We start from the raw sequence: 26,805 nt of genomic DNA on the forward strand, positions 1-26,805 counted from the left end.
CTTGCGAAACCCCCCAAGGCCGGCGGGAGGCCGCCCGGGATCTCCAGCACGCTCGGGCACGCGGCCTCGCCCCCGAGGCCAGCGCCGGGCGACGGGCCCCATGCTTCCTGGGCCCGGCAGGCGGCCGCCTTCCCCAGACCTCACCCGAGTGGCTGCTGACACCCAGAGGCCCCAAGGCCAAGGGCCCATCTACCCCCGAGCCCCCGGTGGCCGCCACGTGCCGGACCTCAGTTTCGATGAGGAGACGGTAGTGAGTTCTCACTCATTTTGTTCAGATTTCCAAGGAATGCTTTAGAGGGAGTCATCATCGATCCGAGCACGGGCTCCGCCGCCGCAAGGCAAATTCACGGCCTCCGCACCTGGACATCCCACCCGCTCCATCACGGCAGCGTTTGGGGGCGTGCCCAGACAGACGAGCCACTGGGCAGGACGGGACGCTCCCCCTCACGCCCCCGGAGCTGGCCTGCCGGGGCCAAAGCCCGCGAGAAGCGGGGCTGGCCCGGGGCTCCGGACAGACGAGCGCCCCAAGGGCGAGTTCTCCACCACTGAGGACAGGGGCCGCTCACCATCGCCAGGTCTCCACAGAGCCGCGACAAGGACGCCACGCCCACTGGTCTGCGGGAGCTCCTCGGCCTCGCGCGGTGGCACGCCACAAGATCAGGGGTCCGCCATGCTGCTCTCCTGGGTCAGGGCGAGAGAGCACACACACCACAAGGGTTTCCACAAGGAGGAAGGGCCACGCTGGCGCCAGGGGACCAGGGCCCCTCCACCTGGAGACCCGCACTGCATCGGGCTGCCACGGCTCCCCAGCCTCCCCAGCCTCCCCTCTCTCTGGGTGTCTGCAGCCACACGGACCCTGCCTGGGGGACGGGCGCGGGGGGTGGTGCAGGCCCGGCCTGCACAGAGGCGTGCCAGGGGCACAGAGAGAGGCCCCGGCATTCTTCTCCCACGTCCCAGGGCCCGAAAGATGGATCCCCAAGGCCGGCTCCCCGCCCCCCAACACGGCAACAAGGTGCCCCACGGAGGGACATTCAGGCCCACTGGGGCAACCTGCGCCACACCCCCGACACGACCGGGAAACCCAAACCCCTGGCACCTCCTCTCCCTCAGGACTTCCGCCAGGACTCACCGCCCCTGTGGAAACCCTCTCTCTTCCTTTGTTCTCTCCCTCTCTCTCTCTCCCTCTCGGTCCCACCCGCTGTCACCCTTTCCCTGGCGAGCGCGCGCGCGCCGAAGCTTTCTCTCCTTTGCTGGACCCATCCGACGCACGATCAGCCACTTGCCCTCACAAGAGTCTGTCCGTGCCAGCCGGCTCTCCAGGAACCCCAGCACGGGCGCACTGATGCTACCCTGCCCTGACGAAGGGTGACGGCCACCAACTCCCCTTGACCTCTCCATGATGCGGAATCCCCTCAGCGCCCGTAAGACCCCCCCGGAGCCGTTCCCGTGCCCAGCAGCAGGCACGAACCCCCTGACGAGACGTGGTCGCTACCCGGCGGTTCCCGCCCGCACCACGCCCCTCCCAGTCCCGACCACACACCAACCGGGACACCCAAGTCGGCCGGGAGACACGGCTCAAATCCCCACAGGGCGTGGGACATTCCCCCAAACAGCCGGGACTCCTGAACGGGCCAGGCCTTCCAGGGCCTCAAGCCCCGGGCCTTCCTGGCAAGCACGCGGCCGCCGGGCCTCATCAAAGCCCTCCGTCACCGGCGGGGCCAGGACACCGCCACCGCTGCCCAAGCCCAGGCCTCCCGTCTCCGCTCGCCATCCAGCCGCCCGCCGCAGGACCCGGACACCCGCCCCGAGCAGCCTCCCAGGCACTGCCAGCTGAGAGACGTCCCTGGCCGCCGACCTCCCCGCTCTGCCCAGGCCCCCGCGCGGCGACCTGGGCGAAGCGCTCCACGCGGCGCGGGTGGCTCGCTCTGCCGGGCAGACCACCCCCTCCAGGGCGTCCAAGGGCTCGGCATCGCACCCTCCAGGGAGAGGGAGACCGTGCACCGGGAAGGACTCCGACCCGTGGCCTCCCAAAGGACCCCCCCAAGGTGCGGTCCGCGCCGCGGCCCAGGGACCTGGCGGCTGCCTTCCCCAGACCCCCACGGGGAGCCACGCCTCCCAGAGGAGAGGCCACATGCAAGACCGTCCCCGCCCCTGCCCGCGCGGTCCTTGCCTACCCGGGCCTCCCACAGCCGCTGACGCCATCCCACTTGAGGCCAGGGCACCTCCTCCAGAGCCCCTCGCCCATCCAGACGTGGGCCTGTCCACCCACGTCCCCGGCAGGCTCCCTCTGCCCGCCTGTCGCTCACCACTTCAGCTGCCCCCTTCTCGCCACCCAGCCCCAGCCTCCGCCCCAACATCCCTGGACGTCCCAGGGGAGCGCCCTCAGGGGTTCCCAGGCTGCCCCCCTCCCATGGGGGACGGCCCTGATCCAAGGGCCCCCGCTACCACAGACCCCCTGCAGCAGGTGGCCCTCAGGGGTCCCCAGAGCAGAAAGAGAACACTACCCTGCCGGGATCCCGTCTCCCCACAGCATCCTGAGAAGGGCGCCCGGCCTGGGCCAGGACGCCCCCTGGGGCCCTAGGGCCGCACACTTGCCTCGCGGGCCGGGCCCAAATTTCGGCCCCCGCGACGGCTTGCGAAACCCCCCAAGGCCGGCGGGAGGCCGCCCGGGATCTCCAGCACGCTCGGGCACACGGCCTCTCCCCCGAGGCCAGCGCCGGGCGACGGGCCCCATGCTTCCTGGGCCCGGCAGGCGGCCGCCTTCCCCAGACCTCACCCGAGTGGCTGCTGACACCCAGAGGCCCCAAGGCCAAGGGCCCATCTACCCCCGAGCCCCCGGTGGCCGCCACGTGCCGGACCTCAGTTTCGATGAGGAGACGGTAGTGAGTTCTCACTCATTTTGTTCAGATTTCCAAGGAATGCTTTAGAGGGAGTCATCATCGATCCGAGCACGGGCTCCGCCGCCGCAAGGCAAATTCACGGCCTCCGCACCTGGACATCCCACCCGCTCCATCACGGCAGCGTTTGGGGGCGTGCCCAGACAGACGAGCCACTGGGCAGGACGGGACGCTCCCCCTCACGCCCCCGGAGCTGGCCTGCCGGGGCCAAAGCCCGCGAGAAGCGGGGCTGGCCCGGGGCTCCGGACAGACGAGCGCCCCAAGGGCGAGTTCTCCACCACTGAGGACAGGGGCCGCTCACCATCGCCAGGTCTCCACAGAGCCGCGACAAGGACGCCACGCCCACTGGTCTGCGGGAGCTCCTCGGCCTCGCGCGGTGGCACGCCACAAGATCAGGGGTCCGCCATGCTGCTCTCCTGGGTCAGGGCGAGAGAGCACACACACCACAAGGGTTTCCACAAGGAGGAAGGGCCACGCTGGCGCCAGGGGACCAGGGCCCCTCCACCTGGAGACCCGCACTGCATCGGGCTGCCACGGCTCCCCAGCCTCCCCAGCCTCCCCTCTCTCTGGGTGTCTGCAGCCACACGGACCCTGCCTGGGGGACGGGCGCGGGGGGTGGTGCAGGCCCGGCCTGCACAGAGGCGTGCCAGGGGCACAGAGAGAGGCCCCGGCATTCTTCTCCCACGTCCCAGGGCCCGAAAGATGGATCCCCAAGGCCGGCTCCCCGCCCCCCAACACGGCAACAAGGTGCCCCACGGAGGGACATTCAGGCCCACTGGGGCAACCTGCGCCACACCCCCGACACGACCGGGAAACCCAAACCCCTGGCACCTCCTCTCCCTCAGGACTTCCGCCAGGACTCACCGCCCCTGTGGAAACCCTCTCTCTTCCTTTGTTCTCTCCCTCTCTCTCTCTCCCTCTCGGTCCCACCCGCTGTCACCCTTTCCCTGGCGAGCGCGCGCGCGCCGAAGCTTTCTCTCCTTTGCTGGACCCATCCGACGCACGATCAGCCACTTGCCCTCACAAGAGTCTGTCCGTGCCAGCCGGCTCTCCAGGAACCCCAGCACGGGCGCACTGATGCTACCCTGCCCTGACGAAGGGTGACGGCCACCAACTCCCCTTGACCTCTCCATGATGCGGAATCCCCTCAGCGCCCGTAAGACCCCCCCGGAGCCGTTCCCGTGCCCAGCAGCAGGCACGAACCCCCTGACGAGACGTGGTCGCTACCCGGCGGTTCCCGCCCGCACCACGCCCCTCCCAGTCCCGACCACACACCAACCGGGACACCCAAGTCGGCCGGGAGACACGGCTCAAATCCCCACAGGGCGTGGGACATTCCCCCAAACAGCCGGGACTCCTGAACGGGCCAGGCCTTCCAGGGCCTCAAGCCCCGGGCCTTCCTGGCAAGCACGCGGCCGCCGGGCCTCATCAAAGCCCTCCGTCACCGGCGGGGCCAGGACACCGCCACCGCTGCCCAAGCCCAGGCCTCCCGTCTCCGCTCGCCATCCAGCCGCCCGCCGCAGGACCCGGACACCCGCCCCGAGCAGCCTCCCAGGCACTGCCAGCTGAGAGACGTCCCTGGCCGCCGACCTCCCCGCTCTGCCCAGGCCCCCGCGCGGCGACCTGGGCGAAGCGCTCCACGCGGCGCGGGTGGCTCGCTCTGCCGGGCAGACCACCCCCTCCAGGGCGTCCAAGGGCTCGGCATCGCACCCTCCAGGGAGAGGGAGACCGTGCACCGGGAAGGACTCCGACCCGTGGCCTCCCAAAGGACCCCCCCAAGGTGCGGTCCGCGCCGCGGCCCAGGGACCTGGCGGCTGCCTTCCCCAGACCCCCACGGGGAGCCACGCCTCCCAGAGGAGAGGCCACATGCAAGACCGTCCCCGCCCCTGCCCGCGCGGTCCTTGCCTACCCGGGCCTCCCACAGCCGCTGACGCCATCCCACTTGAGGCCAGGGCACCTCCTCCAGAGCCCCTCGCCCATCCAGACGTGGGCCTGTCCACCCACGTCCCCGGCAGGCTCCCTCTGCCCGCCTGTCGCTCACCACTTCAGCTGCCCCCTTCTCGCCACCCAGCCCCAGCCTCCGCCCCAACATCCCTGGACGTCCCAGGGGAGCGCCCTCAGGGGTTCCCAGGCTGCCCCCCTCCCATGGGGGACGGCCCTGATCCAAGGGCCCCCGCTACCACAGACCCCCTGCAGCAGGTGGCCCTCAGGGGTCCCCAGAGCAGAAAGAGAACACTACCCTGCCGGGATCCCGTCTCCCCACAGCATCCTGAGAAGGGCGCCCGGCCTGGGCCAGGACGCCCCCTGGGGCCCTAGGGCCGCACACTTGCCTCGCGGGCCGGGCCCAAATTTCGGCCCCCGCGACGGCTTGCGAAACCCCCCAAGGCCGGCGGGAGGCCGCCCGGGATCTCCAGCACGCTCGGGCACACGGCCTCTCCCCCGAGGCCAGCGCCGGGCGACGGGCCCCATGCTTCCTGGGCCCGGCAGGCGGCCGCCTTCCCCAGACCTCACCCGAGTGGCTGCTGACACCCAGAGGCCCCAAGGCCAAGGGCCCATCTACCCCCGAGCCCCCGGTGGCCGCCACGTGCCGGACCTCAGTTTCGATGAGGAGACGGTAGTGAGTTCTCACTCATTTTGTTCAGATTTCCAAGGAATGCTTTAGAGGGAGTCATCATCGATCCGAGCACGGGCTCCGCCGCCGCAAGGCAAATTCACGGCCTCCGCACCTGGACATCCCACCCGCTCCATCACGGCAGCGTTTGGGGGCGTGCCCAGACAGACGAGCCACTGGGCAGGACGGGACGCTCCCCCTCACGCCCCCGGAGCTGGCCTGCCGGGGCCAAAGCCCGCGAGAAGCGGGGCTGGCCCGGGGCTCCGGACAGACGAGCGCCCCAAGGGCGAGTTCTCCACCACTGAGGACAGGGGCCGCTCACCATCGCCAGGTCTCCACAGAGCCGCGACAAGGACGCCACGCCCACTGGTCTGCGGGAGCTCCTCGGCCTCGCGCGGTGGCACGCCACAAGATCAGGGGTCCGCCATGCTGCTCTCCTGGGTCAGGGCGAGAGAGCACACACACCACAAGGGTTTCCACAAGGAGGAAGGGCCACGCTGGCGCCAGGGGACCAGGGCCCCTCCACCTGGAGACCCGCACTGCATCGGGCTGCCACGGCTCCCCAGCCTCCCCAGCCTCCCCTCTCTCTGGGTGTCTGCAGCCACACGGACCCTGCCTGGGGGACGGGCGCGGGGGGTGGTGCAGGCCCGGCCTGCACAGAGGCGTGCCAGGGGCACAGAGAGAGGCCCCGGCATTCTTCTCCCACGTCCCAGGGCCCGAAAGATGGATCCCCAAGGCCGGCTCCCCGCCCCCCAACACGGCAACAAGGTGCCCCACGGAGGGACATTCAGGCCCACTGGGGCAACCTGCGCCACACCCCCGACACGACCGGGAAACCCAAACCCCTGGCACCTCCTCTCCCTCAGGACTTCCGCCAGGACTCACCGCCCCTGTGGAAACCCTCTCTCTTCCTTTGTTCTCTCCCTCTCTCTCTCTCCCTCTCGGTCCCACCCGCTGTCACCCTTTCCCTGGCGAGCGCGCGCGCGCCGAAGCTTTCTCTCCTTTGCTGGACCCATCCGACGCACGATCAGCCACTTGCCCTCACAAGAGTCTGTCCGTGCCAGCCGGCTCTCCAGGAACCCCAGCACGGGCGCACTGATGCTACCCTGCCCTGACGAAGGGTGACGGCCACCAACTCCCCTTGACCTCTCCATGATGCGGAATCCCCTCAGCGCCCGTAAGACCCCCCCGGAGCCGTTCCCGTGCCCAGCAGCAGGCACGAACCCCCTGACGAGACGTGGTCGCTACCCGGCGGTTCCCGCCCGCACCACGCCCCTCCCAGTCCCGACCACACACCAACCGGGACACCCAAGTCGGCCGGGAGACACGGCTCAAATCCCCACAGGGCGTGGGACATTCCCCCAAACAGCCGGGACTCCTGAACGGGCCAGGCCTTCCAGGGCCTCAAGCCCCGGGCCTTCCTGGCAAGCACGCGGCCGCCGGGCCTCATCAAAGCCCTCCGTCACCGGCGGGGCCAGGACACCGCCACCGCTGCCCAAGCCCAGGCCTCCCGTCTCCGCTCGCCATCCAGCCGCCCGCCGCAGGACCCGGACACCCGCCCCGAGCAGCCTCCCAGGCACTGCCAGCTGAGAGACGTCCCTGGCCGCCGACCTCCCCGCTCTGCCCAGGCCCCCGCGCGGCGACCTGGGCGAAGCGCTCCACGCGGCGCGGGTGGCTCGCTCTGCCGGGCAGACCACCCCCTCCAGGGCGTCCAAGGGCTCGGCATCGCACCCTCCAGGGAGAGGGAGACCGTGCACCGGGAAGGACTCCGACCCGTGGCCTCCCAAAGGACCCCCCCAAGGTGCGGTCCGCGCCGCGGCCCAGGGACCTGGCGGCTGCCTTCCCCAGACCCCCACGGGGAGCCACGCCTCCCAGAGGAGAGGCCACATGCAAGACCGTCCCCGCCCCTGCCCGCGCGGTCCTTGCCTACCCGGGCCTCCCACAGCCGCTGACGCCATCCCACTTGAGGCCAGGGCACCTCCTCCAGAGCCCCTCGCCCATCCAGACGTGGGCCTGTCCACCCACGTCCCCGGCAGGCTCCCTCTGCCCGCCTGTCGCTCACCACTTCAGCTGCCCCCTTCTCGCCACCCAGCCCCAGCCTCCGCCCCAACATCCCTGGACGTCCCAGGGGAGCGCCCTCAGGGGTTCCCAGGCTGCCCCCCTCCCATGGGGGACGGCCCTGATCCAAGGGCCCCCGCTACCACAGACCCCCTGCAGCAGGTGGCCCTCAGGGGTCCCCAGAGCAGAAAGAGAACACTACCCTGCCGGGATCCCGTCTCCCCACAGCATCCTGAGAAGGGCGCCCGGCCTGGGCCAGGACGCCCCCTGGGGCCCTAGGGCCGCACACTTGCCTCGCGGGCCGGGCCCAAATTTCGGCCCCCGCGACGGCTTGCGAAACCCCCCAAGGCCGGCGGGAGGCCGCCCGGGATCTCCAGCACGCTCGGGCACGCGGCCTCGCCCCCGAGGCCAGCGCCGGGCGACGGGCCCCATGCTTCCTGGGCCCGGCAGGCGGCCGCCTTCCCCAGACCTCACCCGAGTGGCTGCTGACACCCAGAGGCCCCAAGGCCAAGGGCCCATCTACCCCCGAGCCCCCGGTGGCCGCCACGTGCCGGACCTCAGTTTCGATGAGGAGACGGTAGTGAGTTCTCACTCATTTTGTTCAGATTTCCAAGGAATGCTTTAGAGGGAGTCATCATCGATCCGAGCACGGGCTCCGCCGCCGCAAAGCAAATTCACGGCCTCCGCACCTGGACATCCCACCCGCTCCATCACGGCAGCGTTTGGGGGCGTGCCCAGACAGACGAGCCACTGGGCAGGACGGGACGCTCCCCCTCACGCCCCCGGAGCTGGCCTGCCGGGGCCAAAGCCCGCGAGAAGCGGGGCTGGCCCGGGGCTCCGGACAGACGAGCGCCCCAAGGGCGAGTTCTCCACCACTGAGGACAGGGGCCGCTCACCATCGCCAGGTCTCCACAGAGCCGCGACAAGGACGCCACGCCCACTGGTCTGCGGGAGCTCCTCGGCCTCGCGCGGTGGCACGCCACAAGATCAGGGGTCCGCCATGCTGCTCTCCTGGGTCAGGGCGAGAGAGCACACACACCACAAGGGTTTCCACAAGGAGGAAGGGCCACGCTGGCGCCAGGGGACCAGGGCCCCTCCACCTGGAGACCCGCACTGCATCGGGCTGCCACGGCTCCCCAGCCTCCCCAGCCTCCCCTCTCTCTGGGTGTCTGCAGCCACACGGACCCTGCCTGGGGGACGGGCGCGGGGGGTGGTGCAGGCCCGGCCTGCACAGAGGCGTGCCAGGGGCACAGAGAGAGGCCCCGGCATTCTTCTCCCACGTCCCAGGGCCCGAAAGATGGATCCCCAAGGCCGGCTCCCCGCCCCCCAACACGGCAACAAGGTGCCCCACGGAGGGACATTCAGGCCCACTGGGGCAACCTGCGCCACACCCCCGACACGACCGGGAAACCCAAACCCCTGGCACCTCCTCTCCCTCAGGACTTCCGCCAGGACTCACCGCCCCTGTGGAAACCCTCTCTCTTCCTTTGTTCTCTCCCTCTCTCTCTCTCCCTCTCGGTCCCACCCGCTGTCACCCTTTCCCTGGCGAGCGCGCGCGCGCCGAAGCTTTCTCTCCTTTGCTGGACCCATCCGACGCACGATCAGCCACTTGCCCTCACAAGAGTCTGTCCGTGCCAGCCGGCTCTCCAGGAACCCCAGCACGGGCGCACTGATGCTACCCTGCCCTGACGAAGGGTGACGGCCACCAACTCCCCTTGACCTCTCCATGATGCGGAATCCCCTCAGCGCCCGTAAGACCCCCCCGGAGCCGTTCCCGTGCCCAGCAGCAGGCACGAACCCCCTGACGAGACGTGGTCGCTACCCGGCGGTTCCCGCCCGCACCACGCCCCTCCCAGTCCCGACCACACACCAACCGGGACACCCAAGTCGGCCGGGAGACACGGCTCAAATCCCCACAGGGCGTGGGACATTCCCCCAAACAGCCGGGACTCCTGAACGGGCCAGGCCTTCCAGGGCCTCAAGCCCCGGGCCTTCCTGGCAAGCACGCGGCCGCCGGGCCTCATCAAAGCCCTCCGTCACCGGCGGGGCCAGGACACCGCCACCGCTGCCCAAGCCCAGGCCTCCCGTCTCCGCTCGCCATCCAGCCGCCCGCCGCAGGACCCGGACACCCGCCCCGAGCAGCCTCCCAGGCACTGCCAGCTGAGAGACGTCCCTGGCCGCCGACCTCCCCGCTCTGCCCAGGCCCCCGCGCGGCGACCTGGGCGAAGCGCTCCACGCGGCGCGGGTGGCTCGCTCTGCCGGGCAGACCACCCCCTCCAGGGCGTCCAAGGGCTCGGCATCGCACCCTCCAGGGAGAGGGAGACCGTGCACCGGGAAGGACTCCGACCCGTGGCCTCCCAAAGGACCCCCCCAAGGTGCGGTCCGCGCCGCGGCCCAGGGACCTGGCGGCTGCCTTCCCCAGACCCCCACGGGGAGCCACGCCTCCCAGAGGAGAGGCCACATGCAAGACCGTCCCCGCCCCTGCCCGCGCGGTCCTTGCCTACCCGGGCCTCCCACAGCCGCTGACGCCATCCCACTTGAGGCCAGGGCACCTCCTCCAGAGCCCCTCGCCCATCCAGACGTGGGCCTGTCCACCCACGTCCCCGGCAGGCTCCCTCTGCCCGCCTGTCGCTCACCACTTCAGCTGCCCCCTTCTCGCCACCCAGCCCCAGCCTCCGCCCCAACATCCCTGGACGTCCCAGGGGAGCGCCCTCAGGGGTTCCCAGGCTGCCCCCCTCCCATGGGGGACGGCCCTGATCCAAGGGCCCCCGCTACCACAGACCCCCTGCAGCAGGTGGCCCTCAGGGGTCCCCAGAGCAGAAAGAGAACACTACCCTGCCGGGATCCCGTCTCCCCACAGCATCCTGAGAAGGGCGCCCGGCCTGGGCCAGGACGCCCCCTGGGGCCCTAGGGCCGCACACTTGCCTCGCGGGCCGGGCCCAAATTTCGGCCCCCGCGACGGCTTGCGAAACCCCCCAAGGCCGGCGGGAGGCCGCCCGGGATCTCCAGCACGCTCGGGCACACGGCCTCTCCCCCGAGGCCAGCGCCGGGCGACGGGCCCCATGCTTCCTGGGCCCGGCAGGCGGCCGCCTTCCCCAGACCTCACCCGAGTGGCTGCTGACACCCAGAGGCCCCAAGGCCAAGGGCCCATCTACCCCCGAGCCCCCGGTGGCCGCCACGTGCCGGACCTCAGTTTCGATGAGGAGACGGTAGTGAGTTCTCACTCATTTTGTTCAGATTTCCAAGGAATGCTTTAGAGGGAGTCATCATCGATCCGAGCACGGGCTCCGCCGCCGCAAGGCAAATTCACGGCCTCCGCACCTGGACATCCCACCCGCTCCATCACGGCAGCGTTTGGGGGCGTGCCCAGACAGACGAGCCACTGGGCAGGACGGGACGCTCCCCCTCACGCCCCCGGAGCTGGCCTGCCGGGGCCAAAGCCCGCGAGAAGCGGGGCTGGCCCGGGGCTCCGGACAGACGAGCGCCCCAAGGGCGAGTTCTCCACCACTGAGGACAGGGGCCGCTCACCATCGCCAGGTCTCCACAGAGCCGCGACAAGGACGCCACGCCCACTGGGCTGCGGGAGCTCCTCGGCCTCGCGCGGTGGCACGCCACAAGATCAGGGGTCCGCCATGCTGCTCTCCTGGGTCAGGGCGAGAGAGCACACACACCACAAGGGTTTCCACAAGGAGGAAGGGCCACGCTGGCGCCAGGGGACCAGGGCCCCTCCACCTGGAGACCCGCACTGCATCGGGCTGCCACGGCTCCCCAGCCTCCCCAGCCTCCCCTCTCTCTGGGTGTCTGCAGCCACACGGACCCTGCCTGGGGGACGGGCGCGGGGGGTGGTGCAGGCCCGGCCTGCACAGAGGCGTGCCAGGGGCACAGAGAGAGGCCCCGGCATTCTTCTCCCACGTCCCAGGGCCCGAAAGATGGATCCCCAAGGCCGGCTCCCCGCCCCCCAACACGGCAACAAGGTGCCCCACGGAGGGACATTCAGGCCCACTGGGGCAACCTGCGCCACACCCCCGACACGACCGGGAAACCCAAACCCCTGGCACCTCCTCTCCCTCAGGACTTCCGCCAGGACTCACCGCCCCTGTGGAAACCCTCTCTCTTCCTTTGTTCTCTCCCTCTCTCTCTCTCCCTCTCGGTCCCACCCGCTGTCACCCTTTCCCTGGCGAGCGCGCGCGCGCCGAAGCTTTCTCTCCTTTGCTGGACCCATCCGACGCACGATCAGCCACTTGCCCTCACAAGAGTCTGTCCGTGCCAGCCGGCTCTCCAGGAACCCCAGCACGGGCGCACTGATGCTACCCTGCCCTGACGAAGGGTGACGGCCACCAACTCCCCTTGACCTCTCCATGATGCGGAATCCCCTCAGCGCCCGTAAGACCCCCCCGGAGCCGTTCCCGTGCCCAGCAGCAGGCACGAACCCCCTGACGAGACGTGGTCGCTACCCGGCGGTTCCCGCCCGCACCACGCCCCTCCCAGTCCCGACCACACACCAACCGGGACACCCAAGTCGGCCGGGAGACACGGCTCAAATCCCCACAGGGCGTGGGACATTCCCCCAAACAGCCGGGACTCCTGAACGGGCCAGGCCTTCCAGGGCCTCAAGCCCCGGGCCTTCCTGGCAAGCACGCGGCCGCCGGGCCTCATCAAAGCCCTCCGTCACCGGCGGGGCCAGGACACCGCCACCGCTGCCCAAGCCCAGGCCTCCCGTCTCCGCTCGCCATCCAGCCGCCCGCCGCAGGACCCGGACACCCGCCCCGAGCAGCCTCCCAGGCACTGCCAGCTGAGAGACGTCCCTGGCCGCCGACCTCCCCGCTCTGCCCAGGCCCCCGCGCGGCGACCTGGGCGAAGCGCTCCACGCGGCGCGGGTGGCTCGCTCTGCCGGGCAGACCACCCCCTCCAGGGCGTCCAAGGGCTCGGCATCGCACCCTCCAGGGAGAGGGAGACCGTGCACCGGGAAGGACTCCGACCCGTGGCCTCCCAAAGGACCCCCCCAAGGTGCGGTCCGCGCCGCGGCCCAGGGACCTGGCGGCTGCCTTCCCCAGACCCCCACGGGGAGCCACGCCTCCCAGAGGAGAGGCCACATGCAAGACCGTCCCCGCCCCTGCCCGCGCGGTCCTTCCCTACCCGGGCCTCCCACAGCCGCTGACGCCATCCCACTTGAGGCCAGGGCACCTCCTCCAGAGCCCCTCGCCCATCCAGACCTGGGCCTGTCCACCCACGTCCCCGGCAGGCTCCCTCTGCCCGCCTGTCGCTCACCACTTCAGCTGCCCCCTTCTCGCCACCCAGCCCCAGCCTCCGCCCCAACATCCCTGGACGTCCCAGGGGAGCGCCCTCAGGGGTTCCCAGGCTGCCCCCCTCCCATGGGGGACGGCCCTGATCCAAGGGCCCCCGCTACCACAGACCCCCTGCAGCAGGTGGCCCTCAGGGGTCCCCAGAGCAGAAAGAGAACACTACCCTGCCGGGATCCCGTCTCCCCACAGCATCCTGAGAAGGGCGCCCGGCCTGGGCCAGGACGCCCCCTGGGGCCCTAGGGCCGCACACTTGCCTCGCGGGCCGGGCCCAAATTTCGGCCCCCGCGACGGCTTGCGAAACCCCCCAAGGCCGGCGGGAGGCCGCCCGGGATCTCCAGCACGCTCGGGCACGCGGCCTCTCCCCCGAGGCCAGCGCCGGGCGACGGGCCCCATGCTTCCTGGGCCCGGCAGGCGGCCGCCTTCCCCAGACCTCACCCGAGTGGCTGCTGACACCCAGAGGCCCCAAGGCCAAGGGCCCATCTACCCCCGAGCCCCCGGTGGCCGCCACGTGCCGGACCTCAGTTTCGATGAGGAGACGGTAGTGAGTTCTCACTCATTTTGTTCAGATTTCCAAGGAATGCTTTAGAGGGAGTCATCATCGATCCGAGCACGGGCTCCGCCGCCGCAAGGCAAATTCACGGCCTCCGCACCTGGACATCCCACCCGCTCCATCACGGCAGCGTTTGGGGGCGTGCCCAGACAGACGAGCCACTGGGCAGGACGGGACGCTCCCCCTCACGCCCCCGGAGCTGGCCTGCCGGGGCCAAAGCCCGCGAGAAGCGGGGCTGGCCCGGGGCTCCGGACAGACGAGCGCCCCAAGGGCGAGTTCTCCACCACTGAGGACAGGGGCCGCTCACCATCGCCAGGTCTCCACAGAGCCGCGACAAGGACGCCACGCCCACTGGGCTGCGGGAGCTCCTCGGCCTCGCTCGGTGGCACGCCACAAGATCAGGGGTCCGCCATGCTGCTCTCCTGGGTCAGGGCGAGAGAGCACACACACCACAAGGGTTGCCACAAGGAGGAAGGGCCACGCTGGCGCCAGGGGACCAGGGCCCCTCCACCTGGAGACCCGCACTGCATCGGGCTGCCACGGCTCCCCAGCCTCCCCAGCCTCCCCTCTCTCTGGGTGTCTGCAGCCACACGGACCCTGCCTGGGGGACGGGCGCGGGGGGTGGTGCAGGCCCGGCCTGCACAGAGGCGTGCCAGGGGCACAGAGAGAGGCCCCGGCATTCTTCTCCCACGTCCCAGGGCCCGAAAGATGGATCCCCAAGGCCGGCTCCCCGCCCCCCAACACGGCAACAAGGTGCCCCACGGAGGCACATTCAGGCCCACTGGGGCAACCTGCGCCACACCCCCGACACGACCGGGAAACCCAAACCCCTGGCACCTCCTCTGCCTCAGGACTTCCGCCAGGACTCACCGCCCCTGCGGAAACCCTCTCTCTTCCTTTGTTCTCTCCCTCTCTCTCTCTCCCTCTCGGTCCCACCCGCTGTCACCCTTTCCCTGGCGAGCGCGCGCGCGCCGAAGCTTTCTCTCCTTTGCTGGACCCATCCGACGCACGATCAGCCACTTGCCCTCACAAGAGTCTGTCCGTGCCAGCCGGCTCTCCAGGAACCCCAGCACGGGCGCACTGATGCTACCCTGCCCTGACGAAGGGTGACGGCCACCAACTCCCCTTGACCTCTCCATGATGCGGAATCCCCTCAGCGCCCGTAAGACCCCCCCGGAGCCGTTCCCGTGCCCAGAAGCAGGCACGAACCCCCTGACGAGACGTGGTCGCTACCCGGCGGTTCCCGCCCGCACCAAGCCCCTCCCAGTCCCGACCACACACCAACCGGGACACCCAAGTCGGCCGGGAGACACGGCTCAAATCCCCACAGGGCGTGGGACATTCCCCCAAACAGCCGGGACTCCTGAACGGGCCAGGCCTTCCAGGGCCTCAAGCCCCGGGCCTTCCTGGCAAGCACGCGGCCGCCGGGCCTCATCAAAGCCCTCCGTCACCGGCGGGGCCAGGACACCGCCACCGCTGCCCAAGCCCAGGCCTCCCGTCTCCGCTCGCCATCCAGCCGCCCGCCGCAGGACCCGGACACCCGCCCCGAGCAGCCTCCCAGGCACTGCCAGCTGAGAGACGTCCCTGGCCGCCGACCTCCCCGCTCTGCCCAGGCCCCCGCGCGGCGACCTGGGCGAAGCGCTCCACGCGGCGCGGGTGGCTCGCTCTGCCGGGCAGACCACCCCCTCCAGGGCGTCCAAGGGCTCGGCATCGCACCCTCCAGGGAGAGGGAGACCGTGCACCGGGAAGGACTCCGACCCGTGGCCTCCCAAAGGACCCCCCCAAGGTGCGGTCCGCGCCGCGGCCCAGGGACCTGGCGGCTGCCTTCCCCAGACCCCCACGGGGAGCCACGCCTCCCAGAGGAGAGGCCACATGCAAGACCGTCCCCGCCCCTGCCCGCGCGGTCCTTCCCTACCCGGGCCTCCCACAGCCGCTGACGCCATCCCACTTGAGGCCAGGGCACCTCCTCCAGAGCCCCTCGCCCATCCAGACGTGGGCCTGTCCACCCACGTCCCCGGCAGGCTCCCTCTGCCCGCCTGTCGCTCACCACTTCAGCTGCCCCCTTCTCGCCACCCAGCCCCAGCCTCCGCCCCAACATCCCTGGACGTCCCAGGGGAGCGCCCTCAGGGGTTCCCAGGCTGCCCCCCTCCCATGGGGGACGGCCCTGATCCAAGGGCCCCCGCTACCACAGACCCCCTGCAGCAGGTGGCCCTCAGGGGTCCCCAGAGCAGAAAGAGAACACTACCCTGCCGGGATCCCGTCTCCCCACAGCATCCTGAGAAGGGCGCCCGGCCTGGGCCAGGACGCCCCCTGGGGCCCTAGGGCCGCACACTTGCCTCGCGGGCCGGGCCCAAATTTCGGCCCCCGCGACGGCTTGCGAAACCCCCCAAGGCCGGCGGGAGGCCGCCCGGGATCTCCAGCACGCTCGGGCACGCGGCCTCTCCCCCAAGGCCAGCGCCGGGCGACGGGCCCCATGCTTCCTGGGCCCGGCAGGCGGCCGCCTTCCCCAGACCTCACCCGAGTGGCTGCTGACACCCAGAGGCCCCAAGGCCAAGGGCCCATCTACCCCCGAGCCCCCGGTGGCCGCCACGTGCCGGACCTCAGTTTCGATGAGGAGACGGTAGTGAGTTCTCACTCATTTTGTTCAGATTTCCAAGGAATGCTTTAGAGGGAGTCATCATCGATCCGAGCACGGGCTCCGCCGCCGCAAGGCAAATTCACGGCCTCCGCACCTGGACATCCCACCCGCTCCATCACGGCAGCGTTTGGGGGCGTGCCCAGACAGACGAGCCACTGGGCAGGACGGGACGCTCCCCCTCACGCCCCCGGAGCTGGCCTGCCGGGGCCAAAGCCCGCGAGAAGCGGGGGTGGCCCGGGGCTCCGGACAGACGAGCGCCCCAAGGGCGAGTTCTCCACCACTGAGGACAGGGGCCGCTCACCATCGCCAGGTCTCCACAGAGCCGCGACAAGGACGCCATGCCCACTGGGCTGCGGGAGCTCCTCGGCCTCGCTCGGTGGCACGCCACAAGATCAGGGGTCCGCCATGCTGCTCTCCTGGGTCAGGGCGAGAGAGCACACACACCACAAGGGTTGCCACAAGGAGGAAGGGCCACGCTGGCGCCAGGGGACCAGGGCCCCTCCACCTGGAGACCCGCACTGCATCGGGCTGCCACGGCTCCCCAGCCTCCCCAGCCTCCCCTCTCTCTGGGTGTCTGCAGCCACACGGACCCTGCCTGGGGGACGGGCGCGGGGGGTGGTGCAGGCCCGGCCTGCACAGAGGCGTGCCAGGGGCACAGAGAGAGGCCCCGGCATTCTTCTCCCACGTCCCAGGGCCCGAAAGATGGATCCCCAAGGCCGGCTCCCCGCCCCCCAACACGGCAACAAGGTGCCCCACGGAGGCACATTCAGGCCCACTGGGGCAACCTGCGCCACACCCCCGACACGACCGGGAAACCCAAACCCCTGGCACCTCCTCTGCCTCAGGACTTCCGCCAGGACTCACCGCCCCTGCGGAAACCCTCTCTCTTCCTTTGTTCTCTCCCTCTCTCTCTCTCCCTCTCGGTCCCACCCGCTGTCACCCTTTCCCTGGCGAGCGCGCGCGCGCCGAAGCTTTCTCTCCTTTGCTGGACCCATCCGACGCACGATCAGCCACTTGCCCTCACAAGAGTCTGTCCGTGCCAGCCGGCTCTCCAGGAACCCCAGCACGGGCGCACTGATGCTACCCTGCCCTGACGAAGGGTGACGGCCACCAACTCCCCTTGACCTCTCCATGATGCGGAATCCCCTCAGCGCCCGTAAGACCCCCCCGGAGCCGTTCCCGTGCCCAGCAGCAGGCACGAACCCCCTGACGAGACGTGGTCGCTACCCGGCGGTTCCCGCCCGCACCACGCCCGTCCCAGGCCCGACCACACACCAACCGGGACACCCAAGTCGGCCGGGAGACACGGCTCAAATCCCCACAGGGCGTGGGACATTCCCCCAAACAGCCGGGACTCCTGAACGGGCCAGGCCTTCCAGGGCCTCAAGCCCCGGGCCTTCCTGGCAAGCACGCGGCCGCCGGGCCTCATCAAAGCCCTCCGTCACCGGCGGGGCCAGGACACCGCCACCGCTGCCCAAGCCCAGGCCTCCCGTCTCCGCTCGCCATCCAGCCGCCCGCCGCAGGACCCGGACACCCGCCCCGAGCAGCCTCCCAGGCACTGCCAGCTGAGAGACGTCCCTGGCCGCCGACCTCCCCGCTCTGCCCAGGCCCCCGCGCGGCGACCTGGGCGAAGCGCTCCACGCGGCGCGGGTGGCTCGCTCTGCCGGGCAGACCACCCCCTCCAGGGCGTCCAAGGGCTCGGCATCGCACCCTCCAGGGAGAGGGAGACCGTGCACCAGGAAGGACTCCGACCCGTGGCCTCCCAAAGGACCCCCCCAAGGTGCGGTCCGCGCCGCGGCCCAGGGACCTGGCGGCTGCCTTCCCCAGACCCCCACGGGGAGCCACGCCTCCCAGAGGAGAGGCCACATGCAAGACCGTCCCCGCCCCTGCCCGCGCGGTCCTTGCCTACCCGGGCCTCCCACAGCCGCTGACGCCATCCCACTTGAGGCCAGGGCACCTCCTCCAGAGCCCCTCGCCCATCCAGACGTGGGCCTGTCCACCCACGTCCCCGGCAGGCTCCCTCTGCCCGCCTGTCGCTCACCACTTCAGCTGCCCCCTTCTCGCCACCCAGCCCCAGCCTCCGCCCCAACATCCCTGGACGTCCCAGGGGAGCGCCCTCAGGGGTTCCCAGGCTGCCCCCCTCCCATGGGGGACGGCCCTGATCCAAGGGCCCCCGCTACCACAGACCCCCTGCAGCAGGTGGCCCTCAGGGGTCCCCAGAGCAGAAAGAGAACACTACCCTGCCGGGATCCCGTCTCCCCACAGCATCCTGAGAAGGGCGCCCGGCCTGGGCCAGGACGCCCCCTGGGGCCCTAGGGCCGCACACTTGCCTCGCGGGCCGGGCCCAAATTTCGGCCCCCGCGACGGCTTGCGAAACCCCCCAAGGCCGGCGGGAGGCCGCCCGGGATCTCCAGCACGCTCGGGCACGCGGCCTCGCCCCCGAGGCCAGCGCCGGGCGACGGGCCCCATGCTTCCTGGGCCCGGCAGGCGGCCGCCTTCCCCAGACCTCACCCGAGTGGCTGCTGACACCCAGAGGCCCCAAGGCCAAGGGCCCATCTACCCCCGAGCCCCCGGTGGCCGCCACGTGCCGGACCTCAGTTTCGATGAGGAGACGGTAGTGAGTTCTCACTCATTTTGTTCAGATTTCCAAGGAATGCTTTAGAGGGAGTCATCATCGATCCGAGCACGGGCTCCGCCGCCGCAAGGCAAATTCACGGCCTCCGCACCTGGACATCCCACCCGCTCCATCACGGCAGCGTTTGGGGGCGTGCCCAGACAGACGAGCCACTGGGCAGGACGGGACGCTCCCCCTCACGCCCCCGGAGCTGGCCTGCCGGGGCCAAAGCCCGCGAGAAGCGGGGGTGGCCCGGGGCTCCGGACAGACGAGCGCCCCAAGGGCGAGTTCTCCACCACTGAGGACAGGGGCCGCTCACCATCGCCAGGTCTCCACAGAGCCGCGACAAGGACGCCACGCCCACTGGGCTGCGGGAGCTCCTCGGCCTCGCTCGGTGGCACGCCACAAGATCAGGGGTCCGCCATGCTGCTCTCCTGGGTCAGGGCGAGAGAGCACACACACCACAAGGGTTTCCACAAGGAGGAAGGGCCACGCTGGCGCCAGGGGACCAGGGCCCCTCCACGTGGAGACCCGCACTGCATCGGGCTGCCACGGCTCCCCAGCCTCCCCAGCCTCCCCTCGCTCTGGGTGTCTGCAGCCACACGGACCCTGCCTGGGGGACGGGCGCGGGGGGTGGTGCAGGCCCGGCCTGCACAGAGGCGTGCCAGGGGCACAGAGAGAGGCCCCGGCATTCTCCCACGTCCCAGGGCCCGAAAGATGGATCCCCAAGGCCGGCTCCCCGCCCCCCAACACGGCAACAAGGTGCCCCACGGAGGCACATTCAGGCCCACTGGGGCAACCTGCGCCACACCCCCGACACGACCGGGAAACCCAAACCCCTGGCACCTCCTCTGCCTCAGGACTTCCGCCAGGACTCACCGCCCCTGCGGAAACCCTCTCTCTTCCTTTGTTCTCTCCCTCTCTCTCTCTCCCTCTCGGTCCCACCCGCTGTCACCCTTTCCCTGGCGAGCGCGCGCGCGCCGAAGCTTTCTCTCCTTTGCTGGACCCATCCGACGCACGATCAGCCACTTGCCCTCACAAGAGTCTGTCCGTGCCAGCCGGCTCTCCAGGAACCCCAGCACGGGCGCACTGATGCTACCCTGCCCTGACGGAGGGTGACGGCCACCAACTCCCCTTGACCTCTCCATGATGCGGAATCCCCTCAGCGCCCGTAAGACCCCCCCGGAGCCGTTCCCGTGCACAGCAGCAGGCACGAACCCCCTGACGAGACGTGGTCGCTACCCGGCGGTTCCCGCCCGCACCAAGCCCCTCCCAGTCCCGACCACACACCAACCGGGACACCCAAGTCGGCCGGGAGACACGGCTCAAATCCCCACAGGGCGTGGGACATTCCCCCAAACAGCCGGGACTCCTGAACGGGCCAGGCCTTCCAGGGCCTCAAGCCCCGGGCCGTCCTGGCAAGCACGCGGCCGCCGGGCCTCATCAAAGCCCTCCGTCACCGGCGGGGCCAGGACACCGCCACCGCTGCCCAAGCCCAGGCCTCCCGTCTCCGCTCGCCATCAAGCCGCCCGCCGCAGGACCCGGACACCCGCCCCGAGCAGCCTCCCAGGCACTGCCAGCTGAGAGACGTCCCTGGCCGCCGACCTCCCCGCTCTGCCCAGGCCCCCGCGCGGCGACCTGGGCGAAGCGCTCCACGCGGCGCGGGTGGCTCGCTCTGCCGGGCAGACCACCCCCTCCAGGGCGTCCAAGGGCTCGGCATCGCACCCTCCAGGGAGAGGGAGACCGTGCACCGGGAAGGACTCCGACCCGTGGCCTCCCAAAGGACCCCCCCAAGGTGCGGTCCGCGCCGCGGCCCAGGGACCTGGCGGCTGCCTTCCCCAGACCCCCACGGGGAGCCACGCCTCCCAGAGGAGAGGCCACATGCAAGACCGTCCCCGCCCCTGCCCGCGCGGTCCTTGCCTACCCGGGCCTCCCACAGCCGCTGACGCCATCCCACTTGAGGCCAGGGCACCTCCTCCAGAGCCCCTCGCCCATCCAGACGTGGGCCTGTCCACCCACGTCCCCGGCAGGCTCCCTCTGCCCGCCTGTCGCTCACCACTTCAGCTGCCCCCTTCTCGCCACCCAGCCCCAGCCTCCGCCCCAACATCCCTGGACGTCCCAGGGGAGCGCCCTCAGGGGTTCCCAGGCTGCCCCCCTCCCATGGGGGACGGCCCTGATCCAAGGGCCCCCGCTACCACAGACCCCCTGCAGCAGGTGGCCCTCAGGGGTCCCCAGAGCAGAAAGAGAACACTACCCTGCCGGGATCCCGTCTCCCCACAGCATCCTGAGAAGGGCGCCCGGCCTGGGCCAGGACGCCCCCTGGGGCCCTAGGGCCGCACACTTGCCTCGCGGGCCGGGCCCAAATTTCGGCCCCCGCGACGGCTTGCGAAACCCCCCAAGGCCGGCGGGAGGCCGCCCGGGATCTCCAGCACGCTCGGGCACGCGGCCTCGCCCCCGAGGCCAGCGCCGGGCGACGGGCCCCATGCTTCCTGGGCCCGGCAGGCGGCCGCCTTCCCCAGACCTCACCCGAGTGGCTGCTGACACCCAGAGGCCCCAAGGCCAAGGGCCCATCTACCCCCGAGCCCCCGGTGGCCGCCACGTGCCGGACCTCAGTTTCGATGAGGAGACGGTAGTGAGTTCTCACTCATTTTGTTCAGATTTCCAAGGAATGCTTTAGAGGGAGTCATCATCGATCCGAGCACGGGCTCCGCCGCCGCAAGGCAAATTCACGGCCTCCGCACCTGGACATCCCACCCGCTCCATCACGGCAGCGTTTGGGGGCGTGCCCAGACAGACGAGCCACTGGGCAGGACGGGACGCTCCCCCTCACGCCCCCGGAGCTGGCCTGCCGGGGCCAAAGCCCGCGAGAAGCGGGGGTGGCCCGGGGCTCCGGACAGACGAGCGCCCCAAGGGCGAGTTCTCCACCACTGAGGACAGGGGCCGCTCACCATCGCCAGGTCTCCACAGAGCCGCGACAAGGACGCCACGCGCACTGGGCTGCGGGAGCTCCTCGGCCTCGCTCGGTGGCACGCCACAAGATCAGGGGTCCGCCATGCTGCTCTCCTGGGTCAGGGCGAGAGAGCACACACACCACAAGGGTTTCCACAAGGAGGAAGGGCCACGCTGGCGCCAGGGGACCAGGGCCCCTCCACCTGGAGACCCGCACTGCATCGGGCTGCCACGGCTCCCCAGCCTCCCCAGCCTCCCCTCGCTCTGGGTGTCTGCAGCCACACGGACCCTGCCTGGGGGCCGGGCGGGGGGTGGTGCAGGCCCGGCCTGCACAGAGGCGTGCCAGGGGCACAGAGAGAGGCCCCGGCATTCTCCCACGTCCCAGGGCCCGAAAGATGGATCCCCAAGGCCGGCTCCCCGCCCCCCAACACGGCAACAAGGTGCCCCACGGAGGCACATTCAGGCCCACTGGGGCAACCTGCGCCACACCCCCGACACGACCGGGAAAACCAAACCCCTGGCACCTCCTCTGCCTCAGGACTTCCGCCAGGACTCACCGCCCCTGCGGAAACCCTCTCTCTTCCTTTGTTCTCTCCCTCTCTCTCTCTCCCTCTCGGTCCCACCCGCTGTCACCCTTTCCCTGGCGAGCGCGCGCGCGCCGAAGCTTTCTCTCCTTTGCTGGACCCATCCAACGCACGATCAGCCACTTGCCCTCACAAGAGTCTGTCCGTGCCAGCCGGCTCTCCAGGAACCCCAGCACGGGCGCACTGATGCTACCCTGCCCTGACGGAGGGTGACGGCCACCAACTCCCCTTGACCTCTCCATGATGCGGAATCCCCTCAGCGCCCGTAAGACCCCCCCGGAGCCGTTCCCGTGCCCAGCAGCAGGCACGAACCCCCTGACGAGACGTGGTCGCTACCCGGCGGTTCCCGCCCGCACCAAGCCCCTCCCAGTCCCGACCACACACCAACCGGGACACCCAAGTCGGCCGGGAGACACGGCTCAAATCCCCACAGGGCGTGGGACATTCCCCCAAACAGCCGGGACTCCTGAACGGGCCAGGCCTTCCAGGGCCTCAAGCCCCGGGCCTTCCTGGCAAGCACGCGGCCGCCGGGCCTCATCAAAGCCCTCCGTCACCGGCGGGGCCAGGACACCGCCACCGCTGCCCAAGCCCAGGCCTCCCGTCTCCGCTCGCCATCAAGCCGCCCGCCGCAGGACCCGGACACCCGCCCCGAGCAGCCTCCCAGGCACTGCCAGCTGAGAGACGTCCCTGGCCGCCGACCTCCCCGCTCTGCCCAGGCCCCCGCGCGGCGACCTGGGCGAAGCGCTCCACGCGGCGCGGGTGGCTCGCTCTGCCGGGCAGACCACCCCCTCCAGGGCGTCCAAGGGCTCGGCATCGCACCCTCCAGGGAGAGGGAGACCGTGCACCGGGAAGGACTCCGACCCGTGGCCTCCCAAAGGACCCCCCCAAGGTGCGGTCCGCGCCGCGGCCCAGGGACCTGGCGGCTGCCTTCCCCAGACCCCCACGGGGAGCCACGCCTCCCAGAGGAGAGGCCACATGCAAGACCGTCCCCGCCCCTGCCCGCGCGGTCCTTGCCTACCCGGGCCTCCCACAGCCGCTGACGCCATCCCACTTGAGGCCAGGGCACCTCCTCCAGAGCCCCTCGCCCATCCAGACGTGGGCCTGTCCACCCACGTCCCCGGCAGGCTCCCTCTGCCCGCCTGTCGCTCACCACTTCAGCTGCCCCCTTCTCGCCACCCAGCCCCAGCCTCCGCCCCAACATCCCTGGACGTCCCAGGGGAGCGCCCTCAGGGGTTCCCAGGCTGCCCCCCTCCCATGGGGGACGGCCCTGATCCAAGGGCCCCCGCTACCACAGACCCCCTGCAGCAGGTGGCCCTCAGGGGTCCCCAGAGCAGAAAGAGAACACTACCCTGCCGGGATCCCGTCTCCCCACAGCATCCTGAGAAGGGCGCCCGGCCTGGGCCAGGACGCCCCCTGGGGCCCTAGGGCCGCACACTTGCCTCGCGGGCCGGGCCCAAATTTCGGCCCCCGCGACGGCTTGCGAAACCCCCCAAGGCCGGCGGGAGGCCGCCCGGGATCTCCAGCACGCTCGGGCACGCGGCCTCGCCCCCGAGGCCAGCGCCGGGCGACGGGCCCCATGCTTCCTGGGCCCGGCAGGCGGCCGCCTTCCCCAGACCTCACCCGAGTGGCTGCTGACACCCAGAGGCCCCAAGGCCAAGGGCCCATCTACCCCCGAGCCCCCGGTGGCCGCCACGTGCCGGACCTCAGTTTCGATGAGGAGACGGTAGTGAGTTCTCACTCATTTTGTTCAGATTTCCAAGGAATGCTTTAGAGGGAGTCATCATCGATCCGAGCACGGGCTCCGCCGCCGCAAGGCAAATTCACGGCCTCCGCACCTGGACATCCCACCCGCTCCATCACGGCAGCGTTTGGGGGCGTGCCCAGACAGACGAGCCACTGGGCAGGACGGGACGCTCCCCCTCACGCCACCGGAGCTGGCCTGCCGGGGCCAAAGCCCGCGAGAAGCGGGGGTGGCCCGGGGCTCCGGACAGACGAGCGCCCCAAGGGCGAGTTCTCCACCACTGAGGACAGGGGCCGCTCACCATCGCCAGGTCTCCACAGAGCCGCGACAAGGACGCCACGCCCACTGGTCTGCGGGAGCTCCTCGGCCTCGCGCGGTGGCACGCCACAAGATCAGGGGTCCGCCATGCTGCTCTCCTGGGTCAGGGCGAGAGAGCACACACACCACAAGGGTTTCCACAAGGAGGAAGGGCCACGCTGGCGCCAGGGGACCAGGGCCCCTCCACCTGGAGACCCGCACTGCATCGGGCTGCCACGGCTCCCCAGCCTCCCCAGCCTCCCCTCGCTCTGGGTGTCTGCAGCCACACGGACCCTGCCTGGGGGCCGGGCGGGGGGTGGTGCAGGCCCGGCCTGCACAGAGGCGTGCCAGGGGCACAGAGAGAGGCCCCGGCATTCTTCTCCCACGTCCCAGGGCCCGAAAGATGGATCCCCAAGGCCGGCTCCCCGCCCCCCAACACGGCAACAAGGTGCCCCACGGAGGCACATTCAGGCCCACTGGGGCAACCTGCGCCACACCCCCGACACGACCGGGAAAACCAAACCCCTGGCACCTCCTCTGCCTCAGGACTTCCGCCAGGACTCACCGCCCCTGCGGAAACCCTCTCTCTTCCTTTGTTCTCTCCCTCTCTCTCTCTCCCTCTCGGTCCCACCCGCTGTCACCCTTTCCCTGGCGAGCGCGCGCGCGCCGAAGCTTTCTCTCCTTTGCTGGACCCATCCAACGCACGATCAGCCACTTGCCCTCACAAGAGTCTGTCCGTGCCAGCCGGCTCTCCAGGAACCCCAGCACGGGCGCACTGATGCTACCCTGCCCTGACGGAGGGTGACGGCCACCAACTCCCCTTGACCTCTCCATGATGCGGAATCCCCTCAGCGCCCGTAAGACCCCCCCGGAGCCGTTCCCGTGCCCAGCAGCAGGCACGAACCCCCTGACGAGACGTGGTCGCTACCCGGCAGTTCCCGCCCGCACCAAGCCCCTCCCAGTCCCGACCACACACCAACCGGGACACCCAAGTCGGCCGGGAGACACGGCTCAAATCCCCACAGGGCGTGGGACATTCCCCCAAACAGCCGGGACTCCTGAACGGGCCAGGCCTTCCAGGGCCTCAAGCCCCGGGCCTTCCTGGCAAGCACGCGGCCGCCGGGCCTCATCAAAGCCCTCCGTCACCGTCGGGGCCAGGACACCGCCACCGCTGCCCAAGCCCAGGCCTCCCGTCTCCGCTCGCCATCAAGCCGCCCGCCGCAGGACCCGGACACCCGCCCCGAGCAGCCTCCCAGGCACTGCCAGCTGAGAGACGTCCCTGGCCGCCGACCTCCCCGCTCTGCACAGGCCCCCGCGCGGCGACCTGGTCGAAGCGCTCCACGCGGCGCGGGTGGCTCGCTCTGCCGGGCAGACCACCCCCTCCAGGGCGTCCAAGGGCTCGGCATCGCACCCTCCAGGGAGAGGGAGACCGTGCACCGGGAAGGACTCCGACCCGTGGCCTCCCAAAGGACCCCCCCAAGGTGCGGTCCGCGCCGCGGCCCAGGGACCTGGCGGCTGCCTTCCCCAGACCCCCACGGGGAGCCACGCCTCCCAGAGGAGAGGCCACATGCAAGACCGTCCCCGCCCCTGCCCGCGCGGTCCTTGCCTACCCGGGCCTCCCACAGCCGCTGACGCCATCCCACTTGAGGCCAGGGCACCTCCTCCAGAGCCCCTCGCCCATCCAGACGTGGGCCTGTCCACCCACGTCCCCGGCAGGCTCCCTCTGCCCGCCTGTCGCTCACCACTTCAGCTGCCCCCTTCTCGCCACCCAGCCCCAGCCTCCGCCCCAACATCCCTGGACGTCCCAGGGGAGCGCCCTCAGGGGTTCCCAGGCTGCCCCCCTCCCATGGGGGACGGCCCTGATCCAAGGGCCCCCGCTACCACAGACCCCCTGCAGCAGGTGGCCCTCAGGGGTCCCCAGAGCAGAAAGAGAACACTACCCTGCCGGGATCCCGTCTCCCCACAGCATCCTGAGAAGGGCGCCCGGCCTGGGCCAGGACGCCCCCTGGGGCCCTAGGGCCGCACACTTGCCTCGCGGGCCGGGCCCAAATTTCGGCCCCCGCGACGGCTTGCGAAACCCCCCAAGGCCGGCGGGAGGCCGCCCGGGATCTCCAGCACGCTCGGGCACGCGGCCTCGCCCCCGAGGCCAGCGCCGGGCGACGGGCCCCATGCTTCCTGGGCCCGGCAGGCGGCCGCCTTCCCCAGACCTCACCCGAGTGGCTGCTGACACCCAGAGGCCCCAAGGCCAAGGGCCCATCTACCCCCGAGCCCCCGGTGGCCGCCACGTGCCGGACCTCAGTTTCGATGAGGAGACGGTAGTGAGTTCTCACTCATTTTGTTCAGATTTCCAAGGAATGCTTTAGAGGGAGTCATCATCGATCCGAGCACGGGCTCCGCCGCCGCAAGGCAAATTCACGGCCTCCGCACCTGGACATCCCACCCGCTCCATCACGGCAGCGTTTGGGGGCGTGCCCAGACAGACGAGCCACTGGGCAGGACGGGACGCTCCCCCTCACGCCCCCGGAGCTGGCCTGCCGGGGCCAAAGCCCGCGAGAAGCGGGGC

The 26,805-nt window shown here is 70.7% G+C and overlaps 11 non-coding genes across 11 annotated transcripts; all 11 read right to left on the minus strand.

Annotated features, from left to right (window-relative positions):
* Positions 1-222: 222 nt before the first annotated feature.
* On the minus strand, positions 223-314 carry LOC146406545 (small nucleolar RNA SNORD116). The gene has a single exon (XR_014833188.1). It is a non-coding gene; the product is annotated as a small nucleolar RNA SNORD116 (small nucleolar RNA).
* A 2,540-nt stretch (positions 315-2,854) lies between these two features.
* LOC146406546 (small nucleolar RNA SNORD116) lies at positions 2,855-2,946 on the minus strand. The gene has a single exon (XR_014833189.1). It is a non-coding gene; the product is annotated as a small nucleolar RNA SNORD116 (small nucleolar RNA).
* A 2,540-nt stretch (positions 2,947-5,486) lies between these two features.
* Positions 5,487-5,578, minus strand: LOC146406547 (small nucleolar RNA SNORD116). The gene has a single exon (XR_014833190.1). It is a non-coding gene; the product is annotated as a small nucleolar RNA SNORD116 (small nucleolar RNA).
* Positions 5,579-8,118: 2,540 nt separating this feature from the next.
* On the minus strand, positions 8,119-8,210 carry LOC146406548 (small nucleolar RNA SNORD116). Its single transcript, XR_014833196.1, has one exon. It is a non-coding gene; the product is annotated as a small nucleolar RNA SNORD116 (small nucleolar RNA).
* Positions 8,211-10,750: 2,540 nt separating this feature from the next.
* Positions 10,751-10,842, minus strand: LOC146406549 (small nucleolar RNA SNORD116). The gene has a single exon (XR_014833197.1). It is a non-coding gene; the product is annotated as a small nucleolar RNA SNORD116 (small nucleolar RNA).
* A 2,540-nt stretch (positions 10,843-13,382) lies between these two features.
* On the minus strand, positions 13,383-13,474 carry LOC146406550 (small nucleolar RNA SNORD116). The gene has a single exon (XR_014833198.1). It is a non-coding gene; the product is annotated as a small nucleolar RNA SNORD116 (small nucleolar RNA).
* Positions 13,475-16,014: 2,540 nt separating this feature from the next.
* Positions 16,015-16,106, minus strand: LOC146406551 (small nucleolar RNA SNORD116). The gene has a single exon (XR_014833206.1). It is a non-coding gene; the product is annotated as a small nucleolar RNA SNORD116 (small nucleolar RNA).
* Positions 16,107-18,646: 2,540 nt separating this feature from the next.
* Positions 18,647-18,738, minus strand: LOC146406552 (small nucleolar RNA SNORD116). The gene has a single exon (XR_014833207.1). It is a non-coding gene; the product is annotated as a small nucleolar RNA SNORD116 (small nucleolar RNA).
* A 2,537-nt stretch (positions 18,739-21,275) lies between these two features.
* On the minus strand, positions 21,276-21,367 carry LOC146406553 (small nucleolar RNA SNORD116). Its single transcript, XR_014833208.1, has one exon. It is a non-coding gene; the product is annotated as a small nucleolar RNA SNORD116 (small nucleolar RNA).
* A 2,535-nt stretch (positions 21,368-23,902) lies between these two features.
* LOC146406554 (small nucleolar RNA SNORD116) lies at positions 23,903-23,994 on the minus strand. Its single transcript, XR_014833212.1, has one exon. It is a non-coding gene; the product is annotated as a small nucleolar RNA SNORD116 (small nucleolar RNA).
* A 2,538-nt stretch (positions 23,995-26,532) lies between these two features.
* LOC146406555 (small nucleolar RNA SNORD116) lies at positions 26,533-26,624 on the minus strand. Its single transcript, XR_014833218.1, has one exon. It is a non-coding gene; the product is annotated as a small nucleolar RNA SNORD116 (small nucleolar RNA).
* Between the last annotated feature and the right edge of the window lie 181 nt (positions 26,625-26,805).

The sequence above is a fragment of the Sus scrofa genome, chromosome 1, assembly GCF_054392235.1.
Source record: "Sus scrofa isolate SSC_HxYL_T2T_F1_AM1 chromosome 1, Sscrofa_HxYL_maternal_Yorkshire_Landrace_v2.0, whole genome shotgun sequence".
Lineage (NCBI taxonomy): Eukaryota > Metazoa > Chordata > Mammalia > Artiodactyla > Suidae > Sus > Sus scrofa.